Genomic DNA, 26,000 nt, shown 5'->3' with positions numbered 1-26,000 from the left:
CAGTACGGTCCAACAATACATTAAGAAGATGATTGATGATGACCAAGTGGGATTTATCCCTGGGATGCCAGGCTGGTTCAACAATCATAAAGTAGACTCTGTGAGGCAGTGGTGATGGAGGCGGTGAGAGGATGAACAAGTTCGACGCATTGAAAGATGATGAGAGTGGGGGCCATGGTCAGAATGAAGAAAACAGCACACAGAAAGATGGTGAGAAAGAAAAAATGGAACGAGACAAAAGTCAGGGCAACAGTAAGAGGAAGGCTCTTGTCCTTGGGCCAGCAGAGCATACCCTGCAGTACAACTATACTTTCTGGTACTCCAGAATAGCCCCCAGGCATCCCACCAGCTCACAGAGCTACAAGCAGAATATCAAACTGATCGGCGCCTTTGCCTCTGTGGAGCAGTTCTGGAGGTTTTATAGCCACATGGTACATCCTTGGGACCTGTCAGGCCACAGTGACCTCCATCTGTTCAAAGAAGGAATTAAGCCCCTGTGGGAGGATGATGCAAATAAAAATGGTGGCAAGTGGATTATTCAACTGTGGAAGGGCTTGGCATCCTGTTGCTGGGAGAATCTTCTCCTGGCCATATTGGGGGAACAGTTCATGGTTGGGGAGGAAATCTGTGGGGCTGTGGTCTCTGTCTGCTTTCAGGAGGGCATTATTTCAATATGGAATAGGACTGCCAGTGACCAAGCAACCACAGCCCGCATCCAGGATATGCTTCAGCGAGTGCTTAACCTACCTCCCAACACCATGATGGAGTACAAAACCCACACCAACAGCATCAAGGACAATTCAAGCTTTGAAATACAAAAATCACATTGTGAAAGTACACAAGCTGGCAATAATCCTTTTCTGTATATGTGTGTTTATCCGAAATGGATGTGAGGTCTCCAGCTGGTCCTTCCATCTGCTCACTGAAGGGACATCCCTGAGCCATGTGCTCCCCTTTTGCACTCATTCCTGGATGACGGATTCCACTAGACACCCTCCAACATCGCTGACTTTATAAAGCAGAAAAACAGAAAACGTGACTTTGTAATAGGCAAACTTTTTTTTAATGAGGTTCTGTGTGTGGGGGGGAGTTCAGCCTTTAGTTTTGCTGTATGCTGTCAGATGCCTGTCAGGCATTCTGTTGTGCTCTTCTCTACTATACGGAGGGCATCGTGACCACGTGTACAAGCCAGAGCTGTCGACTGAGTTATCAGTATTATGAATGTCTGTGCATTCAGGAAAAGCTTTCTGTTGGAGCGTCCCGGAATAGCTATAAATGCTCTCTTCTAGCTCTGCCATTAAACTATAGGGACATTTTGTTTATTTCTCTACCCCCAAGCCTCGCCCCCCCCAAAAAAAATCATAAAGTAATCAATGTGACAGATTACATCAACAAAAGAAAAAACAAGAAATATATGATCCTCTCAATAGATGCAGAGAAAGCATTTGACAAAATACAGCATCCATTCCTGATCAAACCTCTTCAGAGTGTAGGGACAGAGGGAACATTTCAGATCCTTAAAAGCCATCTATGAAAAGCCCACAGCAAATATCATTCTCAATGGGAAAAACCTGTGAGCCTTTCCCCTAAGATTAGGAACACGACAGGGATGTCCACTCTCACCACTGATATTCAACATAGTATTAGATGTCCTAGCCTCCTCAGCAATCAGACAACAAAAAGAAATAGAAGGCATTCAAATTGGGAAAGAAGAAGTCAAATGCTCCCTCTTTGCAGATGACATGATAGTGTACATAAAAAACATTTTAGGTTTTTAGAAAACCTAAAAGACTCCACCCCAAGATTCCTAGAACTCATACAGCAATTCGGCAATGTGGCAGGATACAAAGTTAATGCCCAGAAATCAGTAGCACTTCTATACACAATGAGACTGAAGAAAGAGAAATTAAGTTGTCAATTCCATTTACAATTGCACCCAAAAGCAGAAGATACCTAGGAATAAACCTAACCAAAGAGGTAAAGGATCTGCACCCTAGAAAATCAACAAGGCAGGAAACCACAAATGTTGGAGAGGATGTGGAGAAAGGGGAACCCTCCTGCACTGTTGGTGAGAATGTGAACTGGTGCAGCCATTCTGGAGAACTGTGTGGAGGTTCCTCAAAGATTTAAAAATAGATCTGCCCTATGACCCAGCAATTGCACTGCTGGGATTTACCCGAAAGATACAGATGCAATGAAACGCTGGGACACCTGCACCCTGATGTTTATAGCAGCAATGTCCACAATAGCCAAACTGTGGAAGGAGCCTCGGTGCCCATGGCAAGATGAATGGATAAAGAAGATGTGGCCTATGTATACAATGGAATATTACTCAGCCATTAGAAACGACAAATACCCACCATTTGCTTCGACATGGATGGAACTGGAGGGTATTATGCTGAGTGAAATAAGTCAATCGGAGAAGGACAAATATTATATGGTCTCATTCATTTGGGGAATATAAAAAATAGTACAGGGAATAAATGGGAAAGGAGAAAAAATGAGTGGGAAATATCAGAAAGGGAGACAGAACATGAGAGACTCCTAACTCTGGGAAACGAACTAGGGATGGGGAAGGGGAGGTGGGTGGAGGCTGGGGGTGACTGGGTGATGGGCACTGAGGGGGGCACTTGATGGGATGAGCACTGGGTGTTATTCTATATGTTGGCAAATTGAACACCAATAAAAAATAAATTTATAAAAAAAAGGATCTACACCCTAAAAACTGCAGAACACTTCTGAAGGAAATTGCAGAAGACACAGAGAAATGGAAAAATATTCCATGCTCATGGATTGGAAGAATTAATATTGTGAAAATGTCAATGCTACCCAGGGCAATGTACACGTTGGATGCAATCCCTATCAAAATACCATTGACTTTCTTTACAGAGTTGGAACAAAGCATCTTAAGATTTGTGTGGAATCAGAGAAGACCCCGAATAGCTAGGGGAATATTGAAAAAGGAAAACCAGACCTGGGGGCATCACAATACTGGATTTCAAGTTGTACTACAAAACTGTGATCTTCAGACAGTGTTCTACTGACACAAAACAGACACATAGATCAATGGAGCAGAATAGAGAACCCAGAAATGGGCCCTCAACTCCATGGTCAACTAATCGTCGACAAAGCAGGAAATACTGTCTAATGGAAAAAGGACAGTCTCTTCAATAAATGGTACTGGGAAAATTGAATAGCCAGGTGTAGAAGAATCAAACTAGAGCATTCTCTTACACCGTACACAGATAAACTCTGAAAGAACTAGATGTGAGACAAGATTCCATTAAAATCCTAGAGGAGAACACAGGCAACACCCTTTTTGTACTTGGCCACACCAACTTCTTGCAAGATACATCCATGAAGGCAAGGGAAACAAATGCAAAAATAAACTATTGGGACTTCTTCAAGATCAAAAGCTTCTGCACAGCAAAAGAAACCATCAACAAAACTAAAAGACAACCTACAGAATGGGAGAAGATATTTGGAAATGACCTATCAGATAAAGGGCTAGTATCCAAGATCTATGAAGAACTTATTAAACTCAACAGCAAAGAAACAAACAATCCAATCATGAAATAGGCAAAAAACATGAACAGAAATTTCACAGAGGAAGACATACACATGGCCAACAGACACATGAGAATATGTTCTACATCACTTGCCATCCGGGAAATACAAATCAAAACCACAATGAGATACTACCTCACACCAGTGAGAATGGTGATAATTAATATGACAGGAAACAAAAAATGTTGGAGAGGATGTGGAGAAAGGGGAACCCTCTTGCACTATTGGTGGGAATGTGAACTTGTACAGCCACTCTGGAAAACTGTGTGGAGATTCTTCAAGGAATTAAAAATAGAGCTACCCTATAACCCAGCAATTGTACTCCTAGGGATTTACCCCAAAGATACAGATGCAGTGAAATTCCAGAACACTTGCACCCCAATGTTTATAGCAGCAATGTCCACAATATTGAAATTGTGGAAGGAGCCTACACACACACACACACACACACACACACACAACGGAATATTATTTGGCCATTAGAAATGACGAATACCCACCATTTGCTTCAACGTGGATGGAACTGGAGGGTATTATGCTGAGTGAAATAGGTCAATCAGAGAAGGACAAACATTATATGGTCTCATTCATTTGGGGAATATAAAAAATAGTGACATGGAATAAAGGGGAAAGGAGAACAAATGAGTGGGAAATATCAGAAAGGGAGACAGAACATGAGAGACTCCTAACTCTGGAAAACAGATAAGGGGTAGTGGAAAGGGAGGTGGGCGGGGGGATGGGGTGACTGGGTGATGGGCATTTAGTGGGGTACTTGATTGAATGAGCATTAGGTGTTACACTATATGTTGGCAAATCGAACTCCAATAAAAAATATACAAAAAAACCCCACAGTGATATATCAACTGACACCTGTCAGAATGGCTAAAATAAGAAACACAAGAACTAACCCGTGTTAATGATGATGTGGAGAAAAATGATCCCTCATGCACTGTTGGTGGAAATTTAAATTGGTAACAGCCATTATGAAAAACAGTATGGAGGTTCCTCAAAAAATTAAAAATAGGAAGACTATGTAATTCATTAATTACAGTACTAGGGTATTTATCCAGAAAAAAACATTAATTTGAAAAGATATATGCACCTCTATGTTTACTGAAGCTTTATTTAAAATAATCAGATACGGAAGTGGGTTCATCAACGGACAAATGGATAGAGAAGATGTAGTATGTACATATACAGATACGTATCTATATATACATTTAATATACAATGGAATACTACCCAGCAATGAAAAGGGGTAAGACTGTGCCATTTGTGCCAATATGAATGGAACCCTAGACGGTATTATGCTAAGTGAAATAAGTCAGACTGAGAAAGACAAATACCATATGATTTCATTCATATATAGAACCTAAAAAAAATGAGCAAAGGAAAAACAGAATCAGATATGTAAAAACAAAACTGATGGTGGTTAGAAGGAAGGAGGATAAGGAGATAGGCAAAATGGGTGAAGAGGAGTGAGGGATACAGGTTTCCAGTTATGGAAAGAATAAGTCACAGGAATAAAAAGCACAGCACAGAGAATATAGTCAATGATATTGTAATTGTGTTGTACAATGACAGATGGTGAGCATACTTAGTACAACATAGAGAAGTTGAATCATTATATTATATACCTGAACCTATCATAACATTGGATGTCAACTGTACACAAGGAAAAAAAATTAAATGTAGTAAATGAAAACATTCAATCTTTCAAATAAAAACACGTTTAAAATTTGTCTATAAAATGGTTAAATGATAAATTTTATATTATATAAATTTTACTGCAATAAGCTTTTCATGGATAAAAAAATAAAAGATTTCCATATTGATTTATCACTAGGATTAAAGCTATCTTAACCTCCTAATAACAACAACAACAACAACAAAACACCAGTCAACAACTAGAGTTTTTTCATTAATATGTCACAAGTCTGTGCTTAACTCTCCCTGACCATGCCATTTTCAGCACCTCACAGACGAAATACATTTGTTTTATGAAATTATCCTACTTGTACAGTTCATGTACAAGTAATAAACAAAAAAGTGCTTTAGAAAACAAAAGAAATCACTGAACTGATCCCAGAGCATAAGTGGAGATTAACAGAAACAGAATTCCCTGATCTACCTATATGAGAACATATTCCTTTCTCCTCTTGGATCCACTTTCTTATATTTGTCAGATCTTTGACTCAAACTATACTCTGGACCAGTGACTGGCCTCTTCCACAATTTTAGATGGATATCTGGCTGTCTATTCTCCAGAGCCTACTTTCTACCAGATTTAGGACCTGGCTCCTAGCCTTTAGCGTTTACCCCACTCTATAGGTCAATCCTTAGGGATCTTCTCTAGAAGTTCACTTGACCCACTGATCCCATGATGATCTCAGATATATGGCAGACATCCTGTTTCACCTTTTCTAAACCGCACATTTTTTTCACATAACATCTCTCAGGCTGGGATGCATATAATAATCAATAGCATACTGTGGTTTAATTGCAGCATTTCTTTCTTTCTTGATAATTCATAAACTAATTTATATCTTATAACTGATATCATTTTAGATTCAATGATATATGATAGGAGTAAACATCTAGTTCCTCAAGTCCCCTGTTGCAATGGCTCAAAATACAGAATATCCTGTGCAAAACTCCTGTAGTTTGCACTGCCCTCTTCTGAAATAACTTAAAGTCCCCTTCTAAAGAGAAACTAACTATAAACTAACTATATATATTTTATATTATGTGTCTATAAATATATATATAATATATATTATACATACATACACACACAGACACACAGACACACACACACACTTGGTATCACATGACACTTACCTCAATAGATTAAATAATGAGTAAGAACCAGAGAAAAATACCTAGACGATTAGGAGAGCACTTTCCAGCTGGAACCCTCTATTCTCAATAACAACAACAAATTCATGCAGAAAGGGATGTAAATGGTATGCAGCAGCAGAAGCTAAGAGAGAGAGGATGTTAAGCAAAAGTTACATGGCAATAGAAGCCATGAATAAGCAGACACCTTGATGTAGAAAGGAGAGCAGAGAGTACACTTATAGTTAGGGATTACAAAGAAGAATTAGTTAGAAAAACAAAAATAGAGCAGTTGAGTCACCAGAATGGCAAAGCATGAGAGTAAACAGATTAGTAAGGTACAAATAGAGTTAGGCACAACAGACACCTGCTCCTAAAGGAAGACTACCAGCAGCTACCAGATAGATAGGCTGTCAGATTGCCAGAGCCACTGTTATAATTGGGATATTCTAGTTTTGATGAGGCATGTCTGGGCAGCCACTTTGTATTTCTTCTCCATTTTCCATAACACTATCTCACCTAAGAAAATCTCAGTAAGCCCCTGTTCCTTATAATAGTAAAAGCCCTTTGTACAATATTAATTGCAAGAAAGCAAAAGATGATGTACAAAGAGAATAGTTACAAAGTGGCTAAGGCAGAGAAAGGAGGAGAAGGTTAGCATGGATGAGCTAAATAAAATGAGGGAGGGTAGAAAAGCCACAGGTGGAGGGCCAATTCTGTTCTGTTTCTTCTTTTTACTGTCTGAAAGAGCATTACCATATATCACAGTTTCTTCTCAGTGAGAGTATCTTATTGGGCCCTGGCCAAATCCTAAACTTTGGCTCTCATTCTTCTCTTCAGCAATATCACTTAGAGCAGAGGATGCTAAGCTCCCCTCCTTTCCTCAAATCACATTGGACAAATCAAACTCAGGCTCCTTTCTGGTCAAGAAATCTAATAATATTCCCACAATTATGTGAATAAAGTCAGTTAAGCCAACATTTATTAGGGTACTGTCTCCCTGTCCAATAGACCTTAAATGGGCTCAACCTCTTCAGATTGAGGATTGAAAAAAATTATAACTAAGGTTGTATTTTCTCTTTATTTTGGAGATTTTAAATATGAAAAAAAAATCAGTTTTAAAACTTCACTTATGAAAATATAAAATTATGAGGATTATTTTTTTTCTCTAGAGAAAACTACTAATCAAAAATTTCCCCTAATTCAGAGTCACAAGGAACTACTTACCCACAGAATGTACCAACTTGTAAGAGTGTTTTTTTTTTTTAAGGATTTTATTTATTCATTCATGAGAGACACAGAGAGGTAGAGACATAGGCAGAGGGAGGAGCAGGCTCCCTGAGGGGAGCCTGATATGGGACTCAATCCCAGGACCCTGGGATCACAACCTGAGCTGAAGGCAGAAGCTCAACTACTGAGCCACCCAGGTGCCCCTGTAAGAGGGTTGTACAGGAGAACTATTTTCATCCATTATACTACCTCCTCTGAAGATTGTAAATTGAAACTTAGTTCTGCTTTCTTTTTCTTTTTTCTTTTTTTATGCTTTCTTTTTCAACATTTGAATGAATTTAAGACACAAAATGACAGTAATTCAAAGCAATGTGTTACTCTTAATCTTTGTAAAGGTGTAAATCTATTACTGTCTTTAGTAACTGAATTCTAGCAATAACTTTCTGGAATAGTTTCTGCCCTTAAATTCAATGCTTTTCTTACACTTCTTTGGTTTTGAAAAGAACAGAGCTTGTTTCATTTGGATATCTTTGTTGCTGTCTCTATGGCTTGACAGTATGGAGTGAGTTGTAATTCTCTTCCACTTAAGCTACATAATAGGCAATGATTTTCTAACATAATAGAATACACTCTCCAGGACTGGTCATCACTATGGATATTACTGTGTAAGAGAAGGGATAAAGTAAAACAAAATAGTAATCTTAGTTCAGATATGTATTTGTCACCAGGACAAGAACAAGTTCAAACTGTTTAAGTATGTGACAGCAATTCTTTAAAAACATGTTCTCAACGACTTTTATCACCTTTCTCTTTCTTACCCTGTCATCACAAATACATTTTTAGTAACCATCTATAGTCTTCCTTTTCATCAAATTTACTAATAAAGCTTAATTGGGGAAATTCTTGATTATTATCCTTTGGGTTGGTGGCTTATAAGGAGTATTTGGTTTTATATTAGGTCTTAAACTGCCTGTAAGAATCCTGTCAATTACCTGGGTATCATTTAAACACTTTTTTTTTTTTTAACAGTGCTGAAGTAAGTGGAAAGGGAATTACAGATGGCCTTTTGTAATTTAGTCATTCAAGGGGAAATGCACAGATCAACCTGCATTAAATTATATTTCTCACGTAAGTAAAGGAAACTTCCCATTTAAATCATAGTCTGATGTTTCTGAGGGTAACAACAACAACAAAAAAGACTGCCTAGTAGCACAGGGCTAGGTAGATATATTGTCTGTGAATAGGCCAGGCTAAATAGTATATGTGTGTATGTATATGTAGGTGTGTGTTTATATAAATCACTAGAAGAGTAAAATCAGACACTGCAAATAATTTCTAGGCAATGCTTGGAATGGCCACAAGGAATACCAAGAAATGGCTAAAAGTTTCCCCACAGCCTTGATAACTTTATAAGTCAATGGCAATATACATACTGTTTAAATAACAAACTCTAAATTGAGTTTGGCTTCATTTCTTATGATTCTCATTTTCTCTAGCTCTAGAATCCAAAAAGGACCCAGAGAACACTGGTGCAAAGAAGGGCATATTCAAACCAAATGTTACTCTATAGGTCTAAAGTAACCTCAGAGGATACAGTTAAGTTGCCTAAAACTGTATGTGTACTATAAGTTCCATAATTGGCTCTCAAAAGCTATTATTCAATAGTCAAAACTACTCATTTGCTTAAGTTAAAGTGTTATATTACATTGCAGCAAAATGATAATTGTGAAAGACATTTCACAATAATTTTGTTTTAAATTGCTGAATATCTCATGTGTATCTTTTTTTGCTTTTAGAAAAGAAACATAAATTAGATGCAGTTTATTTTTCTTGAAAACAAATGTTGACTTCTATTCAGAGCCTGGTTGCAGCATTATTTTTCCTTTTCTTCCTGTACACACAGAGGAAGGGAGGGGAGGGTTACTGGGGGAAGGGAGTGTTATAAAGACCTTTTTGTAGAAGTGTTTTCTTGCACCTTCAATTACCTCATGGCAGATGCAATGACCAATTTATGCTCTTTTGAGGACAAAAGTGACAATTTGTACTTACAAATATATAACTGCATCAGTAAAAATGAGGCCATGCTGAAAATCTGCCTCAAGATGTTTAAAGGACCCTGAGTTTTGACTCAATTTTACACATAAGTCAATGCCAAATGATAAATTTCAAGCTTCACAAGTTCAGATGTTGATCAGGGAATTAGAACTTCAAAGCCACAAAGCTGAAAGCTTTTGGACCAAGGAATATTCAACAAAAGCTGCTTAAAAATGCATCAATGAATTTTGGGCACCTCAAGCAAAAATCAACAAGGCACAAACAAGGATTTTATGAATGAAGTATTCTAAATTCTAACTTCATCTATTTTTTGGACTTCCCTGGAAAATGAGAATGCAATCACTGTCAAATGTTGATAACTACATTTTCAAAATGGACTTTCAGTCCATTTGAAAAGTTGTGAAATAATACCATACATTTGTGTAGAACTTGGCTTACAAATGGTTACTACATACCTTACCACACTTCCTTCTCACTTCAAGACTCTGAGATGGGGCAAATATGATTCCTCATTTTATACATGGAGGCACAGCAAGTAAGAGGTTTATCTGAAGTAACAAGAGTATTATAGACTGCATGTTTGTGTCTGGCACCCCTTCACCCAATTCATATATTGAACCTAATACCCAATGTGATAGGATTTGGATTTGGAGGTGAGGCCTTTGGATGGTAATTAGGTCATAAGGGTGGAGCCCTCACAAATGGGATTAACATCCTTATAAAAAGAGACATGAAGGAGATAATCTCCTCAGTCATATGAGGACAGAGCAAGATGGGTGGCTTTCTACAAACTAGGAAGTGAGCCCTCACTAGACATGGGACCTAATTGTACTTTGACCTTGGATGGACTTTTTAGCCCCAGAATTGTGAGAAATAAATGTTTGTTGTTCAAGCTAGTCAGTCTGTGGTATTTTTGTTATATTAGCCAGAGACAACTATGATACAGAGCTAGGAGCATTGAAATTAGATATTAAAAAAAAAAAAAAATCTAGTGATCTCTTCTCTCTTTCAGGCTATGAGAACAAAGACTCTCCCTGCTCAGTCATGATAATATTTGATTATCTTTGGTTGTGAGACAGGTGGTGTTGCTGGTCACACTGAATTGCTTTTGGTATTTATAGTATCACATTGATATCCTAGGTGTCTTTCCTTCCCTCCTTCAATAAGTTCAGTACCTTAATGCTCTCTAATTACATTGACATATGAACAATGTGTATATTTATTTTCCTATATACAGTTAATAAGAAGATTCTATTCTATGAGAGTAAGTATTCTATGAGAGTAAGTATGTGTTATTATTTTAGTCTAAGATATTTTTGTTTCCCAATTGGGTGAGATGAAGTGATAGGTATGATTAATCTTATACACTCTTTGAGGCATGAAAAGTACTACACTGGTTAATATAGCATTGAAGTAGAACCTAATATTTACTTTAAATGGAGGTAATATGATGACCAAGAATCCATTTCTAAATCATGAAAGATAAACAATATCAACAGTACTGACTGTATCTTGGTACTATAATTACTGGCTACTTCACTAAGTGTTTTATATTATCATATTTAATCCTCAGAACAATCTTATTAAATAAACATTGTTATGTACCTTTGATGGGTGAGGAAATTGAGTTTCAGAGAGGCTAGGCCATTTGCCCAAGTTTACACAACTAGTAATGGTGGAAAATGGATCAGAAAACAGTTTATCTGATCAACCATTATGTCTCTGGTGTTCCAACATCAGGAGTAATCAGAAGAATAATCTGCAGCACTTGTTAAAATAAAATGTAGGTTCCTGGGTGCCATTTACTGTGAATCAGTGGATCTGGTTTGTGGTTGAGAATTTAAAGTTTAATAAGCTTCCCAGGTAATTCTCATGCCAATGATTTTTTTAAATAGACTTTGAGAAATACTGCCATACATTATACTGACATAGCTAGCATTGCTTTCTCTGTATTAATTTCATATGAGTCTTTCTAAAACAAGTCATATATTTGAGGCTGTTTTTCTTTTTTTAAGCTCAAAATGCTCAATGTCTCACTGTAATTGAGAAAACTTATCAAGAGAACAGAAATTGTGATTTGATGTGAGAGTATTGATATTTGCATAATGGCTGCATATGTATAAAACAGGTCTAGTCTGATTCAATGATGCCAGACAACAGGCTTTCTCTGTTGGTCAAATAAAGACATGTACATAGGTAAGTAGGAGAAGACAGAAAGGACAATGAAGGTAGAAGGGAGACAGGCAAGAAAAGAAAGAGAACTAAGTAAAGGATTGAGCTATTTTAAAACATAAATAACTACATTTCCTCAAAAGACAAACAGGTTCTGATTAAAATTTGTGTTTTGACAGCTGTATCTTTTATCTGGTTTTGTTTAGGCCCTTAAATTGATGACAGGGCACACAATCCAATTGGCAGTTGTGATTAAGAGGTCAAGCAGTGAATACCATACTTAAAAAAAAAAAATCTTTCTCACTCTCTTTTTTTCCCCCTCCTTCAACTGGCACTTTAGTCTCCTAACTTATTCATATCAGCAGGAAGCAATAGCTGAAAACCACGCTCCACTTGCAAATCTAAGGATAAGCTTTATTATTACCTTTTGCTTCATGGGAATAAATTCAATGACGTTTAGATAATCCAAGCACATATAGAGCTTTTCGGTCTCAATTATTGTTTTCTTTTTCTCCTTCTAAACTATTAATCTAGTTTGAAAAGCTTAAAAAATTAAAAGGTTTTTTAGAAAAGGAATCACTTTTGTCTCTATACAAAAGAAGAGGAAAAAAAAAAAGGTACTCTCAAGGACTGAGTCCGTTAAAAATCAGATTATTTCCACCACGATCCCCTATTATTCACCTGTCAGTAAAATATGTCCTTTTATTGTCTCTGTTTTAATGCCTATTTTTATCTGACTAGAGCTATAAGGTCATTTTGTATTAAGTTCTTTAGGTTTCCTCCCCATTCTACTCTCCCTACCCCAGAGCATGTTCTTCTGTTCTTAAAAACTGGGCCACATGCCTCTGAGGATAAAGTAGTGCATTCTTTCATTCCCACCTTTTCTGCTTCTTTGGCATCTCTGAGGCCTGCTTTGCCCTAAAGTGCTTCCACTCAAGCTGGACCATCAAATCAATTATCACAGCAGTCTGCTTTCTAAATATGAATGGCAATGAATGACAACAGGCATGGCAAACTTTCAGCTTTGATTTGTCATTGGTAATGTAAATCCTTTCTTTTATTGTGTCCCCCTCCCCCGCCCCCACCTCTTTTTCTATCTCTCAATTTCTCCCAGTCTTTCCCTCTCAAAGTCTTGCTCTCTCATAGATGTTTGAGAGAGTCCAGGCTTTTGGCCAAATTCTTCCCCCTGCTGTCTGCAGCTGCATTGTATCAAATCTTCAAATAAAAGCTTCATCTTTGTAAGTCAAAGTCATAAGAGAAAAATGATACTGGGAACCATTATTGGTATAAAATCTCTTCCTGCTAACCTTTGAGCCTAATTATTACTGCATCTGAAGAAGCACAGCAGTGTTGTCTCCTTATTCATTTGGGCTATTTAAAATTCTTGTCTGTTCCAGTATTTGAAGCTTCAATTGTCTTGAGCTTAATGTTGCTCATTTCATATCATGTTCTTGGTCATGTGAAATACTTTAATTTTTAAAATGTTATTATATCCTAGCTGTTTAAAAAGATTGAGAACGCCATAAAGGAAGAGACTGGTTTAAACAAACTATAACTAGCTTTCATAATGCTGTATGTGGTCGCTAATTCATTACTTTTGTAAGGAGGTCCACAATTTCTAGTAAACCATAGTTTCTTTTCTAAAAGTGGCAGCAATTCTTTTCATTGGCCAATGATAATATACTTTTATGAATTACATTTATAAATATTGTTTTGAAAAATGAGTTCAAAGCAATAACATAACTTGAAAATAACAGGAAAGAGAATAAATTATGCCAACCACTATTAACAAGAAATTCTGTGCCAGAGTCTCAGAATATAGATTGTCTTGATTTTTTCAAATAATGATTAGTTCTATAAGGCTATGCCTAGAACCAGTTATTTGTTGAATTAAGTTGTCAATTCTGTCATAATCTGTCCACCATAATTGAAAAGTACTCATCACAACAGACTTAATGATGTGCATACACTGCTCTTTGTGTATTGTAGGTGCAGGGTAGAGATACCAAACAACATGAATTATTTCCCATCCTCTAAGAGCAATCTAGTGGGGGAGATGAGTCACACAGATATAAAAACAAAACTATAATGAAGGGTACTATTTACTAAGCATCAAAGGAGTTACACAGCATAAATTATGTAACTATGGAAAGCAGATTACTTCAAAATAGGGTGGTCAATGGTGCCTTCATGAGGTATATGAGATCTGAGCTATGTATGGTGGAGGAACAGATGAGGTTTTCATAGGTAGAAAGTAGGAGAGAGATTATTCTCAATGGGCAATAAGCAGATTAAATGGATATATAGTCACTTCATTCTTTGAAAAATGATTTTCAAGCTCAAAGATCTTTAGTATGTAACTGTATAAATGGATAACTAAAAACAGACAAAGGAAACCTGCATAAGGTAGAAAAAGGTATGGGGCAGTCCGGGTGGCTCAGTGGTTTAGCGCCACCTTCAGTCCAGGTCGTGATCCTGGAGACCTGGGATGGAGTCCCATGTCAGGCTTCCTGCATGAAGCCTGCTTCTCCCTCTGCCTGTGTCTCTGCCTCTCTCTCTCTGTCTCTCATGAATAAATAAATAAAATCTTTAAAAAAAAAAGGTAGATAAAGTCTATCAATAAATGGATGATAACTCTAAGGAGTAGTCTTTCTGCAGCCTTAACCTTCGGCTTGTGAGTATGAAATGCTGATCAGAAGTGGGTTTCAAGGGACGAATAATAGCTACAACAAATAGGATACTAGTTTAGTCTGATTACAGTCTTTATAAGATAGTTCCTAATCTCTTACAGCATTCTGGGTTGCTCCAAAAGAAATCATAATGGTCCATTTTCATCTCGATTTATGGCCTAGGCTGAAGGTATATATCCTACAGTGGTTGCCAACTATAACTGGTCTAGTCCAGAGCCATATCCCTTGGGGCTTTCCTTAGGCTGGTATCCAAGCAGTCTTTATTAGTTTCTTATGGCTATTGTAATGAATTACCATAAACCGGGTGGCTTAAAAGGACAGAGATGTATTCTCTCACAGTTCTGGAGCCTAGAAGTATGAAATACGTGCAGGCAACATTGGTTCTTTCCGGAAGCTCTGAAGGAGAATCTGTTCTGTGCCTCTTTCCTAAGCTTCTTGTGGTTGCCATTGGTCCTTGGTATCTCTTGACTTGCAGCTGCATCACTGTAATCTCTGCTTCCATAATCACATGGTATGCTCCCTGTGGGCCTCTTGATCCCTGTGTTTCCACATGGTCTTCTTACAAAGATACCAATTATTGGTTTTAGGGCTTGCCCTAATTCAGTATGATCTTACCTCAACTTTATCACATCTACAAAGACCCTATTTTCAAACAAGGTCATGTTCACAGGTACCAGGGTATTAAGACATCAACATATCTTTCTTGGGGGAGGTGGGAGGGATATAATTCAACTCACAATTCCTTTATAGCTGATTATTGAAGTATTATTCCTCTAAATCTCATCCCAATGATTCATTTCCCACAATGCTTTTACTATTGAAATATGCAAGTTCATATGATATCTATACCTGATAAATAACCTGACCTGCAATTAAAACAGAATGTCCAATTTCTTAAAAAAAAAAAAAAAAAGATTTTATTTATTTGACAGAAAAAGAAGAGTCAGCACAGTAGGGGGAATGGCAGAGGGAGAAGCAGGCTCCCGCTGAGCAGGGAGCCCAATGCAGGGCTCAACCTCAGAACCCTGAGATTATGACCTGAGCTGAAGGCAGATGCTTAACTGACTAAGCCACCTAAGGCACCCTCAGAATGTCCAATTTCTAATCTTAGAAAGATAGAAATGTTAGAGCTGTCTTCAAAAATCTATTCTCTGTTTCACAGAGCAGGAGCAAGGTAATGAACTCAATTAGGCCCTGTTGGAGAGATTTAAAATGTTAAAACAAAAAAAATGGCTCTTACTCTCATGTAGTTTATAGTTTTGAGGTTTCACAGCATAGAATGTTCGCAATGGAAAGGATCATAAAGATCATTTATTCAAATCACTCATTTTATAGATGAGGCCTTTGGGGCTCAGAGAGGTTAACTAACTTGCCCAGGGCTCACAAAGTTAATTGGGGAAATGGAACATGCAAGGGAACAAAGGGCACGATTTTAAAGAAAACCTGCAACTGCTAGTATTTTGTTTGCATGTATGAGGTATCACAGAATGTTGATGATGTACTTATTGAGAGATTAGATCAAAGTTTAACAATCCAGGACAACTCTGGAATAGATGCCAACGCTTTCCCTCCTATTCTTTTCCCTGATCTCTGAAGCTTCCCAGAAAGCAAAATGACTTCCTGGCCTTTCTTTTTCTGGGACATGGGTTTGGCTCAAGTTTCAGTTGTCTGAGGTAGACAACACCTTTCCAGTAGAAAGATAAGACATACTCTCTGCCTGTTGTAATTCTCTGATGACCACAAACTAGTCAGAGAGAAGTAGCCCCCAACAAGGACGAAAGTAAGGACTCAGGAATTATAGGTTTGCCACAGATAAGAGAACTGTGAGGTATGGTTCATTCTGTTTCAGAAAGGAAATATGCAGTATTACTGATTTCGAAGGGAGAAGAAAGAGGTGCAATATCCTTCTCAAATACAACCAATCACTGGGATAGTTTGTAAGTCACATTGTAAGTCAAAATTTTCCTTTTTCTTTTTACAGAAAAAGTTTGATAATTTAAAAATGGCTCTACCAGGAATGGAATTAAAAACAACTAATCATGAGATTTAAGGAACAATGCAGTCCCATGGCATTCTATTATAATCTAACTGTAGATTTAACAAAACAAGAAAACTGGGGAAAAAAAGATTGGAAATTATAGGAAGGAACCAAGAATTTCCTTATCTAGTTACTTTTTAACCAGCATTACATTAACATCAAATGAGCCTAGTTTCTCTGAATTAGTAGAACTTGCATTTAATCTGATTTGCCTAATATAGGGATAAACTTGCCTTTTACCTATAAAATGTACAAGATTTAAAATTAAGGTAGAAAAGTACCACTTTCCAAGCCTAATATTTGGGGATGCATTGAAAACTTAACTATGTTTCTACTAATTTATTCAATATTTCATTCAAAATATTCTTTACAGAATTACATTTCTTAGCGCTAACTCTAAGAACCACAATTTCAAATTAGGTGATTTCAAATATACCCATATGCCTAGATGTAAATCAACACAGATTTTAGCATAATCACCTTGAAAACAGAGCTGCAGAGCAACCAAATAATGTGTTACAGATAAACAAATTTACATAATCTGAGATTCAAAGACATGGTAGAATATCACATTTTCTTTGGGATTTGAAAAAATAATAAAATTTGACAAATAATGCACTATAATTACCATCTCCATGAGTTTATAATTGTGGAATAGAAAGTTTGGCTTTACTAGCAATATGCATTATGAAATGAATGGTTTAAGTATATGCACATCACGCTTCTTTGGGGATTGTTACACAATTGTGGCAACACCAAAAGATTCTCATGAAATGTTTCTCCTTATAAGAAAGTTATGATGCAAGCTGCCTTGGAAAATTCCACAAATAGTTTAGCTTATTATAAGAATCACTCTTCCACCTATCACCAAATTATGCCTTAAGAGCTGAGTTTTTGTCATTTATGATGTAGTTGAGATGAGGAACTCCTCCATGTTGTTTAATTGGAAGCTTCATGAAGGTCTGTAACTGAAAAAGTACCCTATTACATAGGCATTAAATCTGAATTCTTTAATAGTCCCTACACTTCAGGTGTTAAACACACACAGAAATCAATATGAGATTTCAATAAGACATTTATAGGGAAAGAGAATTTCACATGATCCTTGAATTCAATTTAGGAATTATTTGATTCACCTTCTGAAAACTATAGAATGATTCACTTGACTTTTTCTTTCTAGCAAAATGGATTATTTAATCTGAAAATGATATAGATTTTTTAAACTACTACTACTCATTCAATTAAAAAAATTCTACAGCTCAGGTTTTTTTGAAGTCGTATCTCACAGTACAACTTCTGTACAAAAGAACTTTTAAGTTCTTAAATATTGGTTGAATTTCAGACTTTCAGTCCCCAGACCCAGGAGACATACAACTTAATTGAGATTAGGCAAAATGGAAATAATAATAATAAAAAAAAAGATTAGGCAAGATGCAGACATGGTGACAGAGAGGAATTTTATCTTGGAGTGATTATAATTTTGCTATTTCACTTCTATCACAATCCCAAGCTGAACGTAGCCACTTTATGCTAATCTTTGGCTGAGTGGTGTGGCTTAAGTATAAATGCATACTTTTATAATATTAGTGTGTTAAACCCCTATTTCTCTTGAACCATTGTGAATAGTATAGCTATATTAAGTAACCAAATCAAAACACCACCAAATTACAGGCATATATTTCATTAATTAAACCAAAATTTGAACATGATTTTATCAATCTTTATATTAATGTGATATGAATTATCTCAAACAGATCAATATTAGTAAGAAAATATGAACATTTCACTTAGAATGAAAGACTTAGTTAAGAGAAAATTTGTTTTAAGTATTAATGTTAATGTGTTGGGTTCTAACACCACAAAGTAAGTCAGCAATTGAGCTGAATTTTACATGTAAGATGGTGCATGTGGGTGGATTTCTAACATCTTCCTGATGACTCATGTACAGTGCCTTATTTTTTATTTATTTTTTTATTTTTTTTTAATTTTTTTTTTAATTTTTTTTTTTTTAAAGATTTATTTATTCAGAGAGAGCGCAAGAGAGGCAGAGACACAGGCAGAGGGAGAAGCAGGCATCATACAGAGAGCCTGATGTGGGACTTGATCCAGGGTCTCCAGGATCACACCCTGGGCTGCAAGTGGCCCTAAACCGCTGCGCCACCAGGGCTGCCCGTTTTTTTTAATTTTTATTTATTTATGATAGTCACAGAGAGAGAGAGAGAGACAGGCAGAGACACAGGCAGAGGGAGAAGCAGGCTCCATGCACCGGGAGCCTGACGTGGGATTCGATCCCGGGTCTCCAGGATCGCGCCCTGGGCCAAAGGCAGGCGCTAAACCACTGCGCCACCCAGGGATCCCAGTGCCTTATTTTTTAAAAAATGGGTCATGTTGTTCACTTTAGGCTTATAATACTAATGCTATTTTGTAATCAATTTGATTTGGGAAGCCCTACAACCTTTCCTGAAATGACCAAGAGATGAAGCTTGACAACTGTATTTACTTAGCTAGCATGGTAATTAGAATCTAAAACTTGCATTTCAAATGGCATATCACCTAGATAGCACTGACAACAAGCCATTTTCTTGGCTAACGACTGATTGATGGTTCATTCTTAACAGGCTTGGAGAAACACATTAATAAGATAACCCATGGCTTTTTTCACTCTGTAATATCTACAGATAATCTCTATTTCAAATGACTGTAAGTAGCTAAATGTGAATAAGAAAGAACACCTTTCTGGCTCATTAAGGCAATTGCTCAAGCTGTCATTAGCATTACCTCTCTGAAAATGCAGAACAGGATGCAGTAGGCCTTGTCTGCTGCAGAAGCTAATGGCACAGAGCTACTTTTTGACAGCAGGACTAAATTTACATGCTTTACATATTCAGTGAGTAAAAGAATAATTTACATTAATCAAATAAGCTATGTTTAGAGGATTCCTCCTTCCTTCATTTGAAATATATCTATACATATTGTAGGCCTAGTCACTGACAACTGCATAGTGAATGAAGTAATTGTGCTGAAGCAAACAGGGTCCTTTTATACTTACTTAACCCTACTCATTTTCTTTAGGGCAATAGTAAATTATGCCTCAGAAGATAAATAGCAAGTCATGCCTGAAAGGATGAGATGCTCTGGTTTACATCCGCAGACTGGCTAGGCTGACAACCTGTCAGATAAGGTTGAAGCCAGGATTATGCCTTGAAAACCTGATAAACCACAGATTTGTATCACTAAATCAAACCTGCTTGATTTAAACTTTGCTAACTTTAATTTTCTCCTACTTAATTAAAAGAACTAGATTAAACCAAAACTGAAGGGGCAGGGTTCTGACAAAAAAAGAAGAGTAAGGAAGGTTTGGGGGATGAGAAGACTTCATTTTCACAAATCAATTTTCTCATTTTTCATAAAGCAAGGTTTACATATAGAAGAGATTCCAGGAATCATTGAGCTGTACAATACTTATGGTTATCCAGTCCAGAATGACAATCATCTACCCTGTTCTTAAGAATCTCTACATGAGGGCAGCCTGGGTGGTTCACCGGTTTATCGCCACCTTCAGCCCAGGGCCTGATCCTGGAGACCCGGGATAGAGTCTTACGTCGGGCTCTGGGCATAGAGCCTGTTTCTGCCTCTCTCTCTCTGTGTCTCTCATGAATGAATAAATAAATAATTAAAAAAAAAGAATCTCTACATGAAGAGGTTCTGCACATGTTGAGAAAGCTTTGAACGGCTAAGTCAGTTTACCATGGGTGGAGAAAACAGAAATTTTTGTATCTCATCAACTGAAAGACAAGAATTATCTACACTCCAAGGATTTCTTTTATTATTTTTTTTCTTTATTTAAGGTAATATTACATAATTATCAGTCCTTTCAGAGTATTTTGTTTCATAATGGAATAGTCATAAGATATTGAATTATTTAATCAATAAGTGCTCATTGTTGGTCTAGTCCAGCAGTTGGCAAAATTTCTCTGTAAAGGGCCAAGTAGTATTCTGTGCTTTGTGGACCATATGGTCTCTGTCACAAGTACTCAACTCTGCTGTAGTAGTCCCAAAGCAGCCACTGATAATATATAAATGAACAAACATGACTATGTTCTAGAAAACTTTACTTATGGAAAGTTAAATTTCATTTAATTTTCACATCACAAAATATTCTTGTGATTGTTTTCAATCTTTTAAAAATGTAAAAATCATTCTTAGAATTTGGGCCAGATTTGACCTATAGGCCAGTTTGTCATCTCTTGGTCTAATTTATGGTTAGGTCATGAAGGGGAGAAAAAATAGTGTAAAACATGGGCACTTTTCATAATGGTTGGAGAGACAAGGTCAAACATTAAAAATTTGACAAATAATATAATCAAAGGCTAAAGTGTATGGGACAGCCCATGGGGGCTAAAAGAGTATGGGTATGGGGGGCGTGACTCTGTGATAGCTGGAATAGCCAGAACAGCACTCACTTATCAACTAATTATACCAGGACAAACTAGTCGGATTCATTTAGGTGAAGAAGAGAAGGAAAGATAACTCCAGGTGACAGAAATAATATGAACCAAGATAGAAAAACAACAGTAAATTAGCAGGATGCCTTTGTGGGAAAGTATGAGAAAGGCTGGTTTAAGCAGTATCAACTGGAGAAATGAATTCATTTATTTAACAGATAATTATTGACCACTTCTGTGTCAAGCATTATGCTAAATACTAGAGACACTGTGATGAATAATACACTGCTCTCCAATTGCTCACAGTCTTGTTAAAAAGACAAACAAGCAACCAGTTACAATATAGGATAGGATACTTAAACTGAAGAGTAAAGCTACCCGAAAAGAACTGTGATAATTTTTTAAGTTATATCAATTTTTAACATTCTTTTCATTTACATTTAAGGTACAGATCTGCGATTTAAAGTATTAACGGAATCCAGGGGTGCCTGGTTGGTTCAGTCAGTTATGCATCGGAGTCTTGATTTTGGCTCAGGTCATGATCTCAGGGTTATGAGATCAAGCCCCGGGGCAGCCTCTGAGCTCAGCTCGGAGTCTCCTTGAGATTCTTTCTCTCTCTTTCGTTCTCTCTCAAAAGAAAGTACAAAGGGAATCCAAATGCAAAATAAAGATCTTCTTGTGACCCACTCAAGGCCTGCTCGTTTAAAAGTTTAGACTAAACTGCCTTTCCTAAAAAATTGGCAAAATCACAAACTTCCTCTAAGTAATTTCAAGGTACCCTCTGAAATTTATAATTTTTAAAAGGATTATTATTTTATTGGCTTAATTCACTGGAACTGAGCATTATGTCATTGGTCATAATAATGTGCATACAACTATCAGTAAGCCTTTTCAGGTAAGGTAAATTACCAGGGAAAAGCCTGAACTGTTTTTCACCAGAGGTCTTAAAGAAAAGGATTTATATCTACCTGCATGAGATGGCTTAAGATCAATAATGCCTAAAGCACAGCATGAATTTTCAACTCTCTGATTTGAAAACTCTAAAAAGTATTCCAACAAATATTTCCACAAATTAATCACTCATTCTTTTAAAATGTGGTAATGTTACTAGTCTTATTTGAGGCAAGAACTAAGAAAATCAGCTACAAGTGTTTCTAGGAGTGTGACAGAAGAAAATCTGAGTCATCTCATAAATCTTTTGCATGAGCCCCCAAGTGAAAGTCAACATTGCAAGGAAATACTGGAGCATGCAATTTGGAATTAGACATACTAGTTCTGATTCTGATTCAGCAGCTCACTAGCTGTAACCTTTGTGAACCAACTTAACTTGAATCCTCCATTCTTCTTAAACTTGAGAAAACAAATCCCAATGTTCAGGAACGTTGAGGAGATATAGTGAGATGGTTACATATGGTACCTAGTACCTAGGCAGAAAGTAAGGGGGCTGGTTGAAATGAGTATCTTGTTTCTTCTACTGGAAACTTTGGCATTTGACTATCTTAAAAAGTCATGTTGTACAATCACCCAACCTTGTTTAAAATAGCATTCAGGCCATTTGTGTAGCTGATCTTGGATTAGCCCATGTTGCACAAGGATGATTTACTATTGCAGAAAAGAAGAAATAAACAGAAAAATTATTTGAAATGTGCAAACAGGTATTATACTGAACCCAGAGCACTGGATAAGACAAAATTACAAATAGTACATTTTTTATATTGGTTCAGGATAAATATTAGACTACAGATCATATATAACACATTTTTATTTCATTGGTTATTATATAGACCATGATGAACGTGTCACACAATAAGTGAACTGGTTATTGCCAGCATTCCATCCCAAGTTGCATTCTAGCTTCTTTCTTTAGAAAGTACTAAGTTAATGAATAAATGCTACTTTTTATGATACAAATGTCCTTCACTATTAGAATCTATTGAATTCTGCAATGAATACATATTCATGAATGTGCACTCCTCTCAAAACAGTGATTTAGACAGTCTACTCCATTAAATGTAAGTTTATTTTTCTTCCAGGTATCAGCCAGGGAATCAACATTTTGGGCAGTGGCCCTTTCATGATGTTTGTACTAATGGATGCCCCCTGGAAATCAAATCAACTTATATTTAATGGAATAGATTTTCTAAATCTCTATTCGAGAAGAGTATTGTTTTACGAATTAATTTTAAATATTAGACATGAACACAGATTTATAAATACAACTCTAGATTAATTTGGTGCTGATTAAAAAAGACTTAAAAACTATATAATTTACATTATACATTCACATTATACTGGTTATGCTAATAATTAGAGCCTGTCATACCATCATCGGACTGTCATTTTCTTAGCTGAACTATTTGTTTTCTTAATCTTACCAGGGTTTCTTGCATATTTGATGAGGTGAACTGTGCCACCTGTCAGTCTGTTCAAGTTACAACAGATATATACAGCATAATACCTTTGTTGTGATTTGTCACATACTATGGATATAGTATCAGTGTCACAATCATATATGTAGTTAATAAAGTGATTCACCTGTAGTGTTAAATAAAATGTGCACAAAAAGTCTAATACATTGCAGGGGTTCCTGGCTGGCTCAGTCAATAAAGCAATGCAACTCTTGATCTCGAGGTTGTGGGTTTGAGCCCCTGGTTGGGTATAAAGAGTACCTAAATGAAAAAAAATCTTTAAAAAACCTAATAAATTGCTTATTCAAACTTTCTTGGTTTCCTTTACAAAAATTTATTAAGAAAAGCCCTTTGAAATATTCTATTTATCTCAACCAATAGATATACCAAAATCAAACTTAAATAACTTAGGCTTGCTAAGTATAAAACAATACACACTTGACAATATGGAAAAAATATAAGAAATAATTTTATCAAATTCTGTTAGATCAAGAAGGATGGGGAATGGGTTGGTAAAGGCTATATATAAGCTACACTGATTTGCACAGTGGTTTCTGTTCTTGGTGTTAAGATCAACAAACAACTGAAAACCTTCTATGTGTGACACTGTGGTAGGATACTGGGGCTAATGAATATAACAGAAGTCTTGAGTACTTTGAGAACCATTCTATTCTATTCATCCTAAGTAATGACAATATTTACAAAGTGGATAGCAGCAGCTATGCTCATAAGTAACAGAGGTCAGTGGCTCACATTAGGAAGATTATAATGGCCCACTATTCTACTCCCTGGTATGGACAATGTAATGGCATTCAGGATACGGTGTGGAAAAATTCTAAGTGGGAAAATTTTGCTTCTATTTAAAAAAAAAAAATTCCCCTGCCAGCTTGCTCTGATTGACAACTCTTATAGACTGACCAAATGAACCTTCAGCTTGGGAGCCTTCATTTATTCCCTGATAAGCAGTGAACTCAAGTTTCACTGTATGCATCATCTCCTAAACCCTAGTGATCTGACTAAAGTGGCATGGACTACAAATACCACCACAAACATTTAATGAAGGCCAATCCCAGCAGGAATGTTGTCAAGCTGATTTTTCAGCTTTTATAGACCCTCTACAAATCAGCTCAAATAACATTGTTCTAGGTTTAGATTAAGCATCTAATTGTGTACCCTCATATTCAATACATGGTCTCTGCTAGGATTTTCCAGAGGGATAAATTATGGTATCTGAAAACACCAAACAGACACAGCGGATATAAGAATATCTGCTTATTCCCCTGTAGACTGTGAAATATATGTTAAAGTTATTTTCAACTTATAAAAAATTTATTATTCATGTTATAGTTATTTTCTTTTTCTTTCCTCCCTAGCCATTAAAGCCAGCTTGTAAACATACAACAGAGAATATGAGACATAAGGCCAGGACAGGAATGAGTCAGGACTGTGATTAACACCAAAAACATGTCCTGTACAAAGGTAGTTCCTGGGTCACATTTATTTAATTTATTTTTTAAAGATTTATTTATTTACTTCAGGGGGGTAGAGAGAAAGTGTGTGTGCATGAGTGAGGGGAGGCGTAGAGGAGAGGGAGAGAGAGAGAATCTGGAGCAGATTTCCCACTGGTTATGGAGCCAATGCAAACCTCGATCTCACTACCTTAATATTATGGCTTGAGCTTAAACCAAGAGTCAGACGCTCAACCGAATGAGCCACCTAGGTGCCCCTCAGGGTCACATTCAGCAGGATTCTTCCACACTGTATCTTAGAACCTAAAGTATAATTCCACAGGAAAAGTGTAGAAGCTGGTATACTAGTCTATTAGAAAGAAGGAAGACTGTGTACTGGTTTCAAATCTTTGTGTGACAACCACAAAAATAAATTAGTGTAACTAACAAGTGACTTACTTTGAAATTAAATGAGAAACACAGGGCTTTGGATTATGGAAGCTGTGATTAACATTTGAAACTTCTGAAATCACATTTATGATGGACTTTCATATCAGCTATTCTTGAATTAAATAAAACATTTATTATCCTAAGTCTCAGAAAAAGCGTGTGTTCATGAGATTATACTGCTTAGATAGAATGATAATTTTAGCTTTAAAATTGTCTTATATTCCTCTTAGAAATTAGAATGACTAATCTAGAATAACTTAAAGAGAGAAATTAAGATATTTTAATCTACAGAAAAGAGAAAAAATATATACAACACTTTTCTCAAATCACTTCTTAAATAAAGAATATTTAATGCTATGATTTTGAACTTGTCAGAAGAGATATATTCATACATATCTACATACTCAAGCTACATAGCCATCACAGTAAGATAGTGTCTAACACCAACATAAAACCAGGGAAGCACCAAAAGATTTGGTAAATCTACTTGGTTGGCTTTTGCCTATAATTACAGCACTGATTCTGTACAACTATGGTAAAACAACAACAACAACAACAAATAAAGATGAATGAAATTGGCTGGTTTGGGGAGAGATCTGTGGCAGGGTGGTGTTCCCAGTCTTCTAAAAGCTCTAAATTCATCTACTTAGTTTTTGGTG

General features: G+C 36.5%; 1 protein-coding gene and 1 pseudogene across 3 annotated transcripts in view; one reads left to right on the top strand and one right to left on the bottom strand.

Moving 5' to 3' along the window:
* Positions 1 to 26,000, bottom strand: part of DIAPH2 (diaphanous related formin 2) — a 1,049,860-nt gene that overhangs the window by 109,769 nt on the left and 914,091 nt on the right. The window lies entirely within an intron of this gene.
* LOC100685282 lies at positions 157 to 967 on the top strand (annotated as a pseudogene).

The sequence above is a fragment of the Canis lupus genome, chromosome X (genome assembly GCF_011100685.1).
Source record: "Canis lupus familiaris isolate Mischka breed German Shepherd chromosome X, alternate assembly UU_Cfam_GSD_1.0, whole genome shotgun sequence".
NCBI lineage: Eukaryota > Metazoa > Chordata > Mammalia > Carnivora > Canidae > Canis > Canis lupus.
The sequence above is the reverse complement of the archived record's forward strand: the minus strand, read 5'-3'. Positions and strand labels throughout refer to the sequence as shown.